Here is a 5,193-nt window from a genome sequence, read left to right as displayed (position 1 = left end):
ATATTCCTTGGTCTTAGCAAATAAGGAAAATTTAAATAAAACCTTCCTTAATTTCTTTGCCATGAAAAGGAAAATTTAATTGATTTAAAATCAATTTCCTTTTCTTAAACAACATGGCTGACCACCTAAATCTCCAAACACAAATTAAAACTTCCTTATTTGTTTCCGGAAATTTTAAAAATAAAATTTCTCTAATAATTTATCCCTTCATTGTTGGTTATAAAAGGAAATTTTAAAAATTAAAATCTTTCTTTTAAACATGTGGATGATTTCCAAAAAGAAAAGTTTACTCTAAAATTAAAATCTTCCATTTAATCTACAAATAAGGAAAGATATCAAATCTTTTCTTAATATTTTATAGAAACTTATAAAAGGAAATATTTAATTTTTAAAATCTCTTTTTAAATCATGAACATGGTTACAAAAAAGGAAAGTTTTTTCAAAATTAAAATCTTCCTATCAATCTACAAATAAGGAAAGATATCAAATCTTTTCTTAATCCTTTGTAGAAAGCTATAAAAGGAAAGATTTAAATTTTAAACTCTCTTTTTAAACCATGGAATCCACATAAGAAAAGATTTTAAATAAAATAAAATCCTTTTAATTTGATGTGGCCGGCCACACCAAGCTTGGGTTCAAGCTAGGGCCGACCATGTAACAACCCAAATTCACTCATTACGAGTTTTAATAGTATTTAAAAATATTTAGAAATGCTTTAGAAATATTCTAGAGATTTTTAGAAATTTTTAGAGTATTTTTACGTAATTTTCAGAGTTCATTTGGTATTTTTACCAAAGGAAAGAAGTTGCAAAAAAATAAAGAGGTTGAGCCGAGGTTCGAACCGGAGACCTCTGGTTAAGCAAACCCTTAAGTTGTTTCAGATGACCAAGAACCCAGCAGGGTCGTGCTGATCAAATAAAAGGCGGAAATAATTTAAGCAGTGATACGTAACAGAAATACCCTAGGTATTAAAAAGGGATAAGTTAAGAAGGGAAGGGGATTTATTTGCTGTGACCTAAACCTCTCCCTCATCCCTCTCTCACGTGCGACGACGACACTGTTCGGGCAGCCAAGGGTCAATTCGAGGGTTGTTCACATCCTCACGACCCCCTTGATGAGGAGAAACCGTAGGCACGAAGGAGAGGCCGAAACTTGTAGATCTCCGAAACCCTAGAAGCTTTCTTCTCCGGTGGTGAGTCCAAGAACGCAAAGGTAAGTTGCTTTCTTACCTGCGGTAGGAGTAGTTTCGGACCTTGTTTCTTTTTTATTTCGAAGCATGCTGTAAAGATAGGTGTTTTGTAGCTTGCTGCCGTGAATCTCAAAGAAAGGGAATAGATTTGTTTGTTTAGCATGTGGTTGTTTCTTCAGGCTTTGAATTTAGTATTTCAGTTTTTGAGTTAGATTAGTTGTTTGTGACCTTGCTGAGCAGGATCGGTACATATGAAATCTATCAATTTTCGGTTTTTGTTGCCGTGGCACTGAACATGAAGAATAATTATGGTTTTAGGTTTTCGGTAGCAATTTTCCTTACTAGTTGCATTTTTGGTCCCTTTTGGTTTCCTTGCCGTGGTGCAGAACAGGAGGAATGGTTGTGGTTTTGGTTTGTTTTTGAAACTTGCTGCCATGAAACTTAATTCAGAATGTTTAGATTTGGAGATGAACAAATTGTTTAGTTTTGAATGGCTATGTGTAGCATTTTGGTTTCTTGTGCTTCCTTGTCGTGGTACTACAGATAGCTTCAACAGAATTTGTTTTCTGTTGCTATGTAAAAGTATGAGCTTTGAACAAGTTTACATGGATTTTGAGTTTCAGTAGGTTTTAGTTTTGATTGTGCTATGCTTTTGACATGAACGCCCTTAGTTTTGGGAGTAATCAGTAGTTTTATTTTAGTTACTAGGTTTTTCCCTTGCAGTTTTAGATTTTCTGTTCAAGCATTGCAGTCTTGGATTGTATTCAAGCATTTTAGTTTTCTGAATCTGTTTAAGTGCTGCATGTTTTAGATTTTATTCCAACATTTCAGTTTTAGATTTGTTTTAGCACTACAGATTCAGTTTTGTATGAGGCATCCTTTTATTAGAAGTATTAACAATTATAAGTATTTTACTTGAGAAGGCTAGTACCCGACTTCCGAGGTTGTCGTTAAACAAATTCAGGTGACCGTTTCCGAGGTCTCGGCCCTGGTAAGACCAAGGTCTTTACCCTCATAGGACTGGCGGCTCACTACCTCAGTTTCTATTAGGGAGCACGTAATGGTACTAAGCCTGAGCCCAAGAGATTATTATTTTGAAGTATAAAAGTATAAGTTTTGAACAAGTGAAATATGTTTCACATAAGTTTAAAGATCAGCAAATTTAGTTTTCTTTTATGCTAGCATGTTGTTTAGATTGTTCTTACTACTATTTGCTATTAGTTGAGCAGCTTTACATGTTTAGCATTTCAGTATGTTTGATTCCTTTGTTATTAAATGAGCATGAGCAGTATTTCTTTTAAGCATTCAGTTTATAGATTTAGTCCTATTCACATGCATATTCGAGTTTTGTGAGTTAAATAGCGCTTACTAAGCAATTCACTTATAGTTGCATTTCCTCTTACTGCAAATAAAGGGAAAGGAAAGGTACAGTAAAGGAAGGCGACAAGGAGGTGCAGGATGGATGTGTGATGTCTGGACTATGGAAGCCTGGGGATTTTCTTAAAGAATTTATTAAAATTTTTGTATTTAGATTGTTAGTAAAATCTAGGTGGATTATGTTCCTTTTTACATTGTTAGAACTATTCTTTCATATTGAGGGTTTATTCATAGAATGCTTTTATGCATTTAGAACTTTTCCATTTAAATTGCTATGCACATTAGTTCCATTATTTGAGTTGTATTATTGTTGCATGCATGTTCAGATTGATATATAGTTTTAGTTGAGAACAAATGCTTGAGTAGAATGTATAGATGAGTTAATTATGTTTCCGCTGTTACTTATTATATGTTTTGAGTTTTTGAGAGTTTTAAGTACTGATAATTACATGTGAGCATCATTAGTTAAGACAAGTTAATAGCCCAGTAACGTCCCATTCTCATAGACTAGTAGAGAGTAGGGTGGGGCATTACAGGCCACACCATCTTACTCATCCTAATTGCTTTGGCCGACCCAAGCTTGCTTGGCCAGCCCCATTAGGATGGGTATAAAGGTGGGTAAGAAGTGGGTATGTGGCAGGTATAATTCTCTATATACAAAAGGCTACGATAGGGACCGAGAGGAAGAATTGGTTTTGGTCTCCCGATGAAATTAAGCTTCCCGTGTTCGCCCCGAACACTCAACTTAATTTCATCAATAATAATTCATACCACTAAAGAATTATTATTGAACTATCACACCAATCCCAAATTACGTTTTGGGCTCATTCTTATTATGAGTGTGTTAGTCTCCCTGTTTTTAAGATGTCGAATGTCCACTAATTAAATGAATTACTGACAACTCACTTAATTAATATCTTAGTCCAAGAGTAGTACCACTCAATTTTATCGTCATGTCGGACTAAGTCCACCTGCAGGGTTTAACATGACAATCCTTATGAGCTCCTCTTGGGGACATTCTCAACCTAGATTACTAGGACACAGTTTCCTTCGATAATCAAAAACACACACTATAAGTAATATCATTTCCCAACTTATCGGGTCTATTGATTTATCGAGCAAAATTTCACCCATTGATAAGTTAAAGAAATAAATACTAAATAACTAAGGTCTAGTTCTTTTATTAAGTCAGTATAAAAAAAACTTACCTTAAATGGTCCTGCTCAATACACTCAGAGTGTACTTAGTGTAATTTATTAGTCAAGATAAACTAATACCTAATTACACTACGATTATTCCAATGGTTTGTTCCTTTCCATTTTAGTTGTGAGCTATTGTTTATAATTTATAAAGAACCGATAACATGATCTTCTGTGCATGACACCACACACCATGTTTATCTATAATATAAATTAATTGAACAACTTAGCATATAAATGTAGACATTTTTTACCGATGCGATTTTTTATTTCAAAATAAATGTTTACAAAAGCTAGGCTTTTAGTATCCATTCCAACAATCTCCCACTTATACTAAAAGACTATGCTGCGATATATCCTGTCATACATCTGATTCCCAACCCTTCAACATGCCCATCAAAAACTCTTACCTTAAGGGCCTTAGTGAAAGGATCTTCCCCGTTATCACTTGATGCAATCTAGGCGGCAACAACTTCTCCTCGTTATACGATTTCTCGTATTGGGTGGTACTTGCGCTCTATTGTGTTTACTTACCTTATGGACTTATGGTTTCTTCGAGTTTGCTACTGCACCACTATTATTACAAAAATTGTAATAATTTTTGGTCTAAGTCCATCATGAAGTTTCTGAGCCATATAACTTCTATGGCTGCCTTAGAGGCTACCACATACTCAGCTTCTATGGTGGAGTCCGAAAAGCACCTATACTTAACACTCCTCCATAGTTATGGCTCCACCTCCTAAAGTAAACACAAAACTGTAACGCCCGCCCTTCTAGGGACACTCTGACTGCCCTTAGAGGGACGGGGTTACTTACATTCACCTAACATACTAATGCATATGAACTCATGGCAGCGGAAGACATGCTTAAAAAAAAATTATCATATGCATTTGATTGTCTTAAACATGGCATGTGAATCATAACTTATTAAACTTTTTACCATATCATAATAAGTCTAACATGGCAAACTATCATGAGAGCATAACATACTAGCTCAACCATCATCATAAACAAAGGGTCCAAACTTAGTTCACATGCACAATTTAGTCAATATAAATTTAACTTAATTTGATCTATCCACTATGCCACTTTCACACACATCATCATCGCCCTTCTTGCTGCGCCCCTTAGTTCATCCATTCCTTGCCCTTATTTGTAGTACAAGGAAACGTAAAACTATAAGCCCAAAGGCTTAATGAGCTCCTTTCCTACTCATAAAACATAAGGCACGTAATACCACATAGCATGTAAAACATAGCATAACATGACATAGCATGGAGAATCATAACATAGAACCTAGTTGTCATATATGAAGCATAACAAAGCATAGCATAGCATGTGAGTACATATCATGGGAACATATCATATCCTGTAAGCATGTATCATAACTCATACCTGTTCATAATGATGCATAACTAATAATTCATA

Source organism: Zingiber officinale, chromosome 6A (assembly GCF_018446385.1).
Source record: "Zingiber officinale cultivar Zhangliang chromosome 6A, Zo_v1.1, whole genome shotgun sequence".
Classification (NCBI taxonomy): Eukaryota; Viridiplantae; Streptophyta; class Magnoliopsida; order Zingiberales; family Zingiberaceae; genus Zingiber; species Zingiber officinale.
Note: the sequence above shows the minus strand (reverse complement) of the source record.